Source organism: Acomys russatus, chromosome 18 (assembly GCF_903995435.1).
Source record: "Acomys russatus chromosome 18, mAcoRus1.1, whole genome shotgun sequence".
Classification (NCBI taxonomy): domain Eukaryota; kingdom Metazoa; phylum Chordata; class Mammalia; order Rodentia; family Muridae; genus Acomys; species Acomys russatus.
The window spans coordinates 18,533,149-18,545,860 of record NC_067154.1 but is presented as its reverse complement, the minus strand read 5'-3'; positions in this window follow the sequence as shown (position 1 = coordinate 18,545,860).

The following is a 12,712-nucleotide window of genomic DNA, read 5'->3' as shown; positions in this document are numbered from 1 at the left end:
TTGTGGTGTCGGGTAAGGAACTGTGTGAGAGCAGAGGGTGCTTCTTAAGTTAAGTTCCTCATGATTTGTAGCAGTATGAACTGGACATCAGTATTCAGATGTGATTTTAAAGGATAATACAAACTTTAAAATGCTTTTCAGCTAACTGAATTGTTACCTCAGAGAGATTTCCCTGTGTGATGTCTGTCTGTCTACCATTACCATTACTTGCTAGAGAATCTTTAAAAACATACAAATTTACCCTGGTCTGTGTCTCCTTTAAAGTAATATGGGAACAGACAGTCAGTGTTTCTTATATAGAATAGAATATTTGAGTGTTCTTGGCTTTTAAGAGTCCATCCCCACAACTCCCCAGTCCCTAATTTTTTATGGTGTCATACAAGTTTCTTTTTAGTTCTGTGTGAGACTGTACTGAGTCTCTATAACAGCCTGGACTTTTTTTTTTTTTCTCAAATATATTTAATTTGCTCCCAAGTCTTGCAAATTCATGAATTGCCTAGCCTGTCCTCCAAAGTGCACCTAGTGAATGCACACCTGCTAGAAAATACAGAAAATGGACTTTTGTCCTTCCTGCTTTTCCATGTTTTTATGCCTGGAACTTTTTACTTACTGTCTGGTAAGTTGTTATTGTTGTTGTTTCATTGGTTTTAAGGTAAAAAAGATTGTTTGGTTATCTCATGTTAAGGAAATAGTCTTGCGATTTTTAAAAACCTTAATAGTGAATATTTGTATGGGAGGCAGTCTGAAGGACATTACACACATCTATGGGACTCTGTCTTCATGGTCTCAAGCTGACTGCGTCCTGGAACTTGACATGGGATCATCTGGCTCATATGCATGTAGCACTTGATAGCTGGTTTACTGGAATGTTAATTCTGGATGGCTTTTAAAAATAACCAAGTCATCACTGGAAATAGGAAATCTGTACTAATAACCACACTGTGGGAGTATTACATGTTTAATGCTGTAAGCAAAGCCTCTTAAGCTGTTAAACAGTTATTCCTAAATAGGGAGATAAAGCCTAAATGCGAATTCTGTGTATTTCCTGCAGATTTTCTTATTCTGCTAACTCTGTATTTTAGGTCTCATGAAGCATAGGATTTTGATGGGAAACATTCTCATCCCCAGTTCCTGTGAACGTTATAAAAATTGGGCAAACTGTTATATTTACAATATAAAGTATTTCTTAATAGTGTCACACTTTTTGTACTGGTGTAAGGAGCCTATTCAAAAACTATTGCTTTTAAAATCTTGAGTTGTTTCTGAGTCAATTGAAGAGGCTTCTTGTGTCCATGGAATTGGACAGATCTGCCCTTGGACTAAGGTGTGTGAGTTTCTGCCCATAAAACTTTATACAAGAATATTAGTTCTGGCCAGGCACAAGGGCATGCACCTGTAATCCCAGCACTGGGAGCCAGGCAGACATCTGTGAGTTCAAAGGCAGCCTGGCCTACAGAGCAAGTTCCAGAACAGCCAGGCCTATGAAGAGAGACCCTGTCTCAAAAATCCAAGAAAAAGTATTCATTCTGCCCTTTTCATTTTGTGATCCCCGCCCCCCCCCCCCCATGAGAGGAAAAAAAGTATTTTTTAGCTATGAGGAAACCTAACATATGTTGTGAAATTGATACTTTTTAAAGTTAAAGTACTAAAATAAATTAAAACAAATCTTTTTAAAAGGAGATGATGGTCTGGAGAGATGGCCCCAAAGTTAAGAGTACTGGCTGCTCATGCAGATTCCCTGAATTCAGTTCCCAGCACCCGGTCCACAATCCCTGCAACTCCAGCTCCAGGCTGCCTTACTCCCTCTTTGGCCTCCATCGTCACCTGTTTTCATGTACTCAAAGCCACAGTCAGACACGTCATCTTAAAAATAAATGAATCTGGGCTGGAGAGATGGTTCAGTGGTTAAGAGTGCCGCCTGCTCTTCCACAGATCCTGAGTTCAATTCCCAGCAACCACATGGTGGCTCACAACCATCTATAATGTGATCTGATACCCTCTTCTGCAGATAAAGCACTCATATGCAATAAATAAAATAAATAAAATCTTTAAAAAAAAATAAATGAATCTTAAAAGTAAAAATTTCATTTGTGCATGCTCAGTGCCCCTGCATTCTCAGTGAGAGGAGATAGGACTGTAATGTGCTTACTCTGCTTCCTGTGGTCTCAGATAAGGGACAGACCACTAGGTGTACTGCCTTACTGCCACCCGGGGGGCGGGGGAGGCTTAGCCACATGGTGACACAAATCCCCATTTAACATTGACAATAAAAAAAAAAAAAAAAAAAAAAAAAAAAAAAAAAAAAAAATTAAGTAGCTCTGTGTGCATTACAAAAAGGTGTTCATCCTGTCATCCCAACTTCCAAACAGCGGAAGGCCTGTTTGAATCCACTCCCCTGTCTGTCAGCATTTTCTTTTTTCTTTTTTCTTTTTTTTTTTTTTTAAGATTTATTTATTTATTTATTTATCACATATACAGTGTTCCCCCTTTGTGCCAGAGGAGGGTACCAGATTTCATTGTTACAGGTGGTTGTGAGCCACCATGTGGTTGCTGGGAATTGAACTTGGGACCTTTGGAAGAGGAACCAGTGCTCTTAACCTCTGAGCCATCTCTCCTGCCCTGTCGGCATTTTCTAAGAAAAGTATCCTACGTTTCTTGGCCACATTTTATAGGGCTCTGATGCCTTTCGCAATGAGCAAGAGAGGAGTAGGGCCAGGTGCAAACTCTGGAGAGGACAGACCGACGTCTCACCACTGACGTTGGCCTTCCAGTTCACTGCATGGCCTCTCCAGGTCTCTGACTTCTCAGCTGAGGTAGATTACCAGCCTCAAACAGTGAGCACATTCTGGTGAGCAGATGGAGTCGATGGTTTTGGTAGTGAGGGACTAAAACAAGAGAGGCGGTGGCCAACTCATGGTAAGACTTTTGGGTTGGCCTCAACACAAAATGGAGCCCTGCTTGTAGGGTAAGGGACATGGTCTATATAGAGTTTATCAATTTGTCGAGGTGTTAGCAGCACGTTTATCACATTAGTATGTAATTATCCTTTGTGAGGGGCGAGATTGAGATGTGTGTGTGGAGCTGAGCCTTACATGTTTCGGAGTTACATAAGTTACTCAATGTTACATGTTACTTCTTGGGTCTTATGAAGGCTAGTAATGTTGGTACTGTTCTGAAATGGATGATGGTGGGGCACAGCTCTCAATCCTGAAGCCTTGTCCACTTCCGCTTTTCTATGGTGCTATGGGTCTTTCTAGAAAAGCCTCTCCAGTGCACTATACCCAAGAGGAGGAGTCAACACTGAGGGCTTACAAGACAGACTCACAAAGTGTCAGCAGTGTCCAGCCTCCTTTCCCCAGGTGTTAGTTCACCTGGCTTCTGATGCCCTGCTGAGGCTCCACACTGCACTTCCAGAGCCTTCTGTAGCTGGAGAAGAGCTCTTTGGCTGGTTGGGTTTGGGTTTGGTTTTAGGTTTGTTTGGTTTGGTTGTTGCTGTTGTTTGTTTTTGTTTTTTTCACTGTTAAAAAAAAAGCTATTTAACAGAGTGTGGGCATGTGGGTGGGCCTGACGTCCTGGGTGTGGGCATGTGGGTGGGACTGACATGCTGGGCTCAGTCCCCAGCACTCACCACCACTGCCACTGTTTAACTATGACCTTGTATGCAAGGTTAGAAGTTGTTTACCATTCCATAACCTTTTCATTTAGAGGATTACAATTAGAAGGCTGGTTTTACAAAAGGAGAATCCTGAAGTATAGTTTTAAACATACGTAAATACAATGTCTTCTGTATCTGAGACATTGCAGCCTTTTTTTTTTTTTTTTGTTGTTTTTTAATATTCTTGGCTTTCCTGAAGCAGGCAGTACTGTCAGCAAGAATATCCTGATATCCTGTTTCTTTTGGCCAGCCAGCCATTGTGGGCTATTATGAAGGTGGGGAGGGGGCACTGAGAGGGAGAGGGAGGAGCGATGATCTGGTGGCACAGACCTGTAATCCCACTATTCTGGACACTAAAGCAAGAGGATCACAAAGTCACGGCTTTCTTGAACTGCATCGAGAATTCAAGTCCCGCTGACATGAGGGAGGGAGGGAGTGCTGTCATTGAACACCAACCACAGGGTCAAAGACATATGCCAGTATTAGCTTCCATCTCGCCTTTGGTTCCCCACCAGATTCTAATGCCAATTCCAGTCTTTCTTATGGTATACCGTCAACCCTCGGTTCACCCCAGATGTGCCAGCATCCGTGTCTGGCCATTGTGAATCCCTATCTCAGTAGATAACTACTGACCCAGGTCTCAGAATCCTTGTGTAGAACAGCAGTGGGAGAGGAGCTGGCACACTCTGGCACATGGTGGCTGATATGACTGGGTCGGCGCTGTCCACTGAGATGGACTGTTTTTAAAAAGCCTGCGCATGCCCTCCTCACTTACTGCCCTCAAACCTCTAATATCAAGAAGTACATTTACCGCAAACAAGGCAGACGAGAAGTGAGCCTACCACAGTTTGTTCACCGCAGACTGCTGTATAAATCACAATACAATTCAAAATAATGCACTTAGATTTTTTTGTCTACAGCAAGAAAGAAAAATTTTAAAAAATAGGATTTCTAACGCCAATCCACAGCCAGAAAGCCCCACTCCCCCAACCCCCATCCCACCTCACCCCCAGCAACTGATCACATGAGTTGAATAGAAGGGCAGAGACTAAAGTGGCTCTGGATAGAGGTGAGTCAACGGAAACCAGGTGGATCTCACTCCTTCAAGCCCGAAACAGGACTTAGTGTTAGCAACCCTTGGCTGGCTGCCATCTTGGGTCAGAGTGACTTGGACAGGGTTCCCTTGGGCTCCCTCAGTGCTGTGTACATTTCTTGCCTCTGAACCACAGGGTCCCTCAGAGGAAGTGAAGGCGCCGTTATCAAAACAATGGCATATATTCATGGCAAGCAAAATTTGCAAGAGGAGAGAGAGAAAACTACCACTGGCAATAGGCCCAGCATGAAGAAGTTAGACACGACATTGTAGTGCATTTGAGCAGAGGTCATTTTTAATTCACAATTGTATATCATTAGCAATTACATATGTTGCCATGGTGCCTCCAGCCTCTCGTACACTGCAATTAGATAATTTATAAATGTATAATTTCAGAGACAATAAGATGGGGGGGTTCTTGTGGGAGACTGTTCCAAAGTGGGCTTTGCTTATATTCCTAGCAAGCTACCAATCTCTGTTGTGGGCAGAAATCACAGTGATTTAAGTGTTAATGATACAAAGTATGCTTCCAGAATGAGCTCTGAGTTCTCTGTTAGAGCAAGAGAAGGTTCTGGGGCCAACTTGGTAATTAGCTACAGCCAAAAATCTAGCAGAATATTGAAAGGAAGAAGAAAAACACAAGGGGGAAAATGTCCCAGACTTGGGTAGTTGAATCCTCTACCATTATATTGTTTTCTGGTCTAAGAAAGAACACTAAATCAGTCCCTATTGGCATGTATTTATTGAGCCTGGACAAGATGCAAGGCACTGATCCAAGAAAACAAAAATAAATAAGGCCTGATGTTCAATGCCACAGTCCAGTGGAGCAGACAATATGCCGAAACAGCTAGAATACTGTGTGGCGAGCACGTGCCAGAGGCATGTACATGCACTGACTGTGATCATAGGGCATGCCTGGGGACAAACTGAGAAGAAAGGACTACAGTTGAGCTTAGCAGCTGCTGTTGCTGGTGTCTGCACATGGAGGAGGGAAACAGACCAGCTAGAAAGGAAGGCCAGTGCAGAGGTACAGCCTGCAGAGCTGAAGGACAGCACACAGTCTGGAGCCGGCAACGATGCAGTCTGGCACAGGAAGAGGACGAGCCTGGCACAGGAAGAGGAGGAGCATAGGGTCATAAAGTTAAGGGAAGTATACCTGACATACAAGTAAACAGTCTGTAACTGGAATGCTGAGGAACTCATCAAATGCACAGGGAAATTCTTCTCAAGGACACACTAGCCAGGGCCAGCGAGGAAGCTCAGTGGGTAAGGCTGCTTGCCATCAAGCCTGACCACCTGACTTCTACCACATGGTAGAAGGACAGAAGAGATTCCCATAGGTTGTCTCCTGACACACACACACACACACACACACACACACACACACACACACACACAGAGAGAGAGAGAGAGAGAGAGAGAGACAGCGACAGAGACAGAGACAGACAGAGACAGAGAGGCAGATTGATTTTATATGTATAATTTTCATTTTTCTAATCTACCATATCTTTTTTTAATCAACAGCTTGACCCTTAACCTTTGGGACAGACTCGATGGCACTGTGATATGTAAAGATAAGCATAGTTCCTGCCATTGAGCTTTCACATAATTATTGTTCTAACACGAATTGTGAGTGTGTCTTTGTCTTCCGGTATACACTATGTCAAGTGTGTGCACCTGCCAACTCATTTACACAGTGGACGATCCGAGTCTCGTGACTGATTTTTTTCCTTATTGTGCCAGTTCCATGGGGCTCTGGGGAGTCAAACTCGTGTTCTCAGGCTTGCACAGCAAGCACTTTCCCCACAAAGCCAGCCCCCATCCACCTAATCTACTGAATCTTAACCACAAACAGCATCTAGAGGGCCCACATTCTACTTAGATGAGCATCTGAGCTCACTCGCTGAGACTGTGGGTTTGGACTTCAAGGTTTGGCATAAGCGCCAAAGGCCAGAGAGAGAGAGAGAGAGAGAAAACTGAACAAAGACAAGCAGACAGCTAGGCTAGGAGGCCTAGAATGGGTTAGGAGCCATGATGGAGGATGTCTGCCTGGCCACGGCAAGGCTCTGTTGACCCACGTTGAAGAAGAATGCCTGTGAAAGCATATATAATGCAAATCCCAGACTAGGCAGGGAAGAAAAGGCCAATGAGGGACTAATAGACTGGGAGAAAACTACCTATGAGAGCTAATCTGTTTGATTGTTTTAATTACTGTATATTAATTATATATAGTGATGGATTTCATTATGGCATTCTCCTACATGTATATAATGCATTCTGATCATATTCACCCCATCATCCCTACCCGGCCCCCTACTGTTGCTCTCCCAACAAACCTCTATTGTTTTTCCTTTTCGGTGACCCAATGGTTTTACTTAGGGCTGCTTACATGAGCATGAGTGAGGGGTTACTGACAGGGCTATAACTAACTTCCCATTGGCTACACCATTAAGAGAAATGTCTCCCCTTTCCTCGGCAACCACTAAGTGCCAGTAGCTCTCTGGAAGATATAGGACTTTAAGGGGCCCTCCAATGGTAATCTTGTCAACTTGACTGAACTGAGGAACGCCTAAGAGATTGGTAAAGCACCTCTACATGTGTTTGTGGGGGGATCGCAAGAGACACATCACATGGGTTCTGATCTAATGAATAGATTAATATCATGATAGAGTTAATATGATTCATTAATGGGTGATGGTGTTAAGATGGAAAAGTTAAAAATGGGTCACTGAACAGCCATCTTTGGGATTGGAGTGCTAAGTCATGCCCTTAGCTCTTCCTGTCTTCCTCCCTCTCTGCTTCCTGTCCTTCAGGAGGTAAGAAGTGCCTTTATCACATGCCATCACCGTGATTCTCCAGCTAAGGGCGGGGGTGGGGGAGGGAGAGCAGGGAGGGGAGGCAACTAACCAAGGACTGAGGCCCTGAACCCACGAGATTGTTTCTGTGGGGTGTTTTGTCACAATGGCATAAGAGTAATCTACCTCACATTATACAGAGGGAAAAACAACCTTGAAAAATTCAGAGCACACATTCCCTTGCCTAGACAGAAAAGCCAGTTTGCTCCTCCAATCTGTCACTGGTTGCTGGCGCCATTACATCCTCACGTGTCCTTCACCAGTGGCTGTTCTCTCTCTGCATTTGCACATGCTCAAGTGTCTCTCATTTAAAAATAAAATGGCAGCAGTAGTGAGCCTCCTTAAGGACAAGGGCAGGGCAGAATTAAAGCTCATCTGTCATAGGATGTTCCAAAGAAAATACAAACACACACGAGGTCATTTCAAATCTGTCAAAGGAAAAGTCGACCACTCCATAAAGGGGTGTTGACACTACTGGATAGACGTAGGAAAATAAGTTGGTTTCTGTCTTGAAAAGTAAATAAAAATAAATCCCAGGTAAATTAAATATTCTTAAGGTTAAAAAAAAAAAATGAAGCCATAAAAGTTCTAGAAGAGAGTCGGGTGTGGTGGTGCACGCCTTTAATCCCAGCACTCGGAAGGCAGAGGCAGGCAGATCGCTGTGAGTTCAAGGCCAGCCTGGTCTACAAAGCGAGTCCAGGACAGCCAAGGCTACCCAGAGAGACCCTGTCTCAAAAAAGGGGGAAAAAAAGTTCTAGAAGAAAAAAAAATGAATGGCTTTTTATTTCAGGTAGATATACTTTATATAAAATGAGGTGGTTTGTTGTTGTCATGGAGTTACAAGGATTTTTCTAAGACTAGCATAACATCCAGAACTCCTAAAACAAACTGGTAAGCTGGTCTACATTAAAGAGAGAAAAGTCAACATAAAAACATAGTTGAGAAATAAGTGAATATTTGCTACTCATAACACAGACAAGAAGCTCAATTCCCTTTGAGTTTGAATAAAATGATAAAAAATCACTAAGAAAAATTCGGCCAGAACAAAATTAGCTATCCATTAGGTAACTGGACAAAGAATATTAACACAAGATTCATAGAAACAGAAAAATTCTTTAAAATATGAGGAGCAAACTTATTCATAAAGAGAAGCCCAGATTAAGTACAGTTTGGAGCCCAGAGTGATGGCACACACCTGTGACCATGACACTCAGGAGTCTGAGACAGAAGGATCACCTTTTAATTAATTTAAAATGTGTGAAGGTAGCCTTATGTGCATCGTAAGTTCCAGGTCAGCCAGGGGTACATAGCAGAACCCTGTCTCAGAATAATAGTAGTAAGGGAACAACTTTCCAAGTGTCCTTTCTAAGTGTCAACACCATGCTTTCAATTAGGTTGCAGACTTCTGATGGAGAAATTATATGTGGTTGGTGTCGGACTTGCAAGACGGCCTGAGACTGTTGCACTCTTGTTGGAGAATCTGGGAATGATACTAAAGGGAAGGTCCCTCCAGGAGGTAGTGATCACTAGGGTGGCCATCCCAGTTCTTCCCAAAGAGAGTGAGAAAAAAAAAATAAATAAATAAAAATAAAAACAAGCAATCCGACCTGTATGCATGCAGGGCAGAGCACTCAAAGTTGACCAATGCCACAAACAACTTAGACACCAAAGAGTGGCTTGATGTTCCAAGACTTTGCTCTAACAGTGAAGGGGAAGTTCTTTTTTTTTTTTTTTTTTTAGATTTATTTATTTATTATGTATACATTACTCTGCCTCCTTGTACCCCCTGCCCCCTTGCTAGGCCAGAAGAGGGCATCAGATCACATTATAGATGGTTGTGAGCTACCATGTAGTTGCTGGGAATTGAACTCAGGACCTCTGGAAGAGGAGTCAGTGCTCCTAACCACTGAGCCATTTCTCCAGCCCAGAAAATTCTTGAGGAGACACACAGACCATTCCATGTCAAAAAATGTCTGCTTTGGGCCCATCAACCTGACTCAGCAGGTGAAAGTGCTTGCTGCCACCCAAGCCTGATGACCTGCATCTGCTGACTAGAACCCACAAAACAGAAAGAGAGAACCAACTCCCTAAATGTGTCATCTGACCTCCCAATGCACAGTGGCACAAGCAGCCACACACACTACTTAATTATTTAATTTAAAATATGTGAAAAACTAACATCTAGCCAGGCGGTGGTGGCACATGCCTTTAATCCCAGCACTCAAGAGGTAGAGGCAGGCAGATTGCTGTGAGTTTGGGGCTAGCCTGGTCTAAAAAGTGAGTCCAGTCCAGCCAGGGCTACACAGAGAAACCCTGTCTCAAAAACAAAACAAACAAAACAAAAATAACAACAAAAAGATAAAAGAATGAAAAGAAAAAAGAAACAAAAAATACATTGAAATTTTTGTGCATCCGTATATATATGTGTGTATAAATATATGTATGTATATTTATGTATGTTTATATATGTATATTTATACACACACTCTCTCAAGAGGACAACCTGGTGCTCAAAAGGAAACAGTAAAATGAAAAGCAGTGTGGCCTTGAACTGCACACAGCAGCAGTGTAAAAATTGTTCCCAGCATTAGGTGCACTGCTCTTCGGGTAGCAGTGGTGGTTAGACCCGCATAGACAGATGCAGCGTATCACCCCACTAGCATAGCACTGTCCTCGTTACAGGAGCAGCTTGAGTGGATTCCGAGGCACACCAGCTTGCTTCTGGCATCCCATTTCTGCCTCCAGGATGCTAGGGTTACAGGCAGGCCACCTTGTACACCCACTTCAGGCCCTAGCACCTACACAAACCCTGGGTGGACAAGATGGCCCAGTTGTAGGCTCAGATCTCTAGAGACAGAGATGGGATCCCTGAAGCAAGCCACTGACTAGCCCCATCAGTGGTCTCGTGATTCAAGCGAAAGCTCTTGCCTCAATACATAAGGTAGAGAGTGACTGAGGAACACACACACACACACACACACACACACACACACAAATACATGTGAGTGTGCATAACATGCACACACACATACACCTACAACACCCCCACAAAAGAAATCCCTAAAATGTTAGCTGATAACTCTTAATAATGTTAAAACAGAACCGAACCCGCTTCCATGCAGCACCCCTGATCAGTCCACTTAAAATGCTGCCATTAAGCATTTCAGTGAGCTTTTGGGGGCTAATTCAGCCTCACTCAGCTCACTAGAGTGTGCCTGGAGCACCCGTGCCTTCTCAAAGCTCTCATCCCTCAGTGTGCCTCCTCTTCTCTAGCTTTGTGTCCAGAGGATGATGCTTTTGGTAGCAAGCAGCAAGAGGCCGTGTGAACTGAGGGAAGGCTGGCCAAGGGGGTCGCTCACTGTGTTGTGTCAGAGGCTGCAGAGAAGATGAAAACCACAGAGCTGATGAGGCTCTGAGAAACTAGAGTCCCTGGACCAGTCCGGAGCCCCCTTTATCCTAAATCTGCATCCTTTTGAGTGCTCACTGATGTCACTCCCTGTAGGCTGACCTTCTCAACTTGGTGGGAACCTGGGCCATTAACTCTGAGCTTGGCATCTTTTTGTCAGCCAGGCTGAGAAGACACTTGCTCTTTCGGTCTGGAAGGTCCTCCTTCCATCCTGTCTCCTGCTGCTGGCAGACCTCATGAGAACCTCATAGCCTGCCCTGTGCTCCCTGTTCATGGCACCCTCTCCTGGAAGCAGAGGGCTCAGGTGCAGCACAGTTGCCTGAAGGAGCTTTTGGGAAAGCATGACAGGTCAGTGTGTCCAGCAGTAACCTTCACCTCCACACACCTCCCCTTCTGGTCTCCCAGGGTCTTTGGGGCCCCACTCCCAGCGACTGCTTGGCAGCCATGGTACCTATTAAAAAACAGACCTCGAGAACATTCCAAAACTGGGTATAAGAGGACTAGGTGGCTGCCACAGGAAACCTAAATACATTTCCTGGGGGGCACCTGTGTAGCTACCTGACATGCCAAGAAGAAGGGCTTCATATTTTGAGGGTGAGCAGAAGACAAGAAACAAATGTGTTTCTTGCTGAGAGCAAAGAGTATGAGATTCTACAAGACTAGCCAGATGCCTGTGTCCTGACATGCGGCTCTGGCTGTACCCCTTCAGAGGATCTGTGGAAGGAAGCAAACAAAATAATCCCCTCCCTCACCCTAGGCCAGAATATATATATATGGTGAAGCTATGTACTAAAATGAAAAGGTCTAATCTCTTTACAAAATTCAGATAAATTCCCAAGGAAGTCTCAAGTTCTGCTTCAGTCCACTGCCCGCCCATCCCTGGACAAACTAACCGTCTGGAGTAGAGGGGACATTTTAGTTCTTGCTGGTGTCTGGATCCCACCAGACTGGTCTGGGGAAAGATGCCACTCTTACCAGGGACTGGATGGTGCAAAGCAGATGCCCAGTAAAGTGTCTTCCTTCCAGAGGAAGGCTGGGAGGGACTGTGCAGAATGGCTGTTTCCCCTGCTGAGTCTTGTAGCTTTTCGGGAGTCCTTTTCTAGAAGAAAAGCTGGAAGTTATTAGATCTACCACAAGAGGGCGCTTGGGTTCCATGTAGACCATCTGTTCCAAGGGTGGAGGGTGAGGGGTGGGGGGGTGAGGGGGGGTGGGAGGAGACAGGTCCAACTGTGAATCTTTACCTGGGCTGCCACCTTCAAACAGAGGCTTGCTTGAATGAGCCAAGAGAGATTATTTGAAATAGAGATGATGGGGGAAATGAGTGTAAGTGGGCAGCCCACTGTTCAGCACAGAGATGGGCGATGACTTTGAAGGAAATCTATTGTAAAAGAGCCCAGTTCCGGACAACATTCCAGCCCTGTCCCCAGAACCACAAATCCAAACAATAACACATTGATCCCACACCTCAGACAGATTTCGACTCTAGCTCAGCAAAACCCCCAGGTTCATAATATTGAGTGATCAATCCACCTGCAATACGGCTCCCCATGGACTCTGCTCCTCATCCTAGGAAGATTCAGCCATCACAAATATTATCACCATACCCCCCTTTCCTCCCAAGAGGTCACTAAAACTTTCATCCTAGACCTTTGAACCCTTAGATATCTGTGTAGGCAGGCAAGAAAGGGGAAAAAAAATCCTTT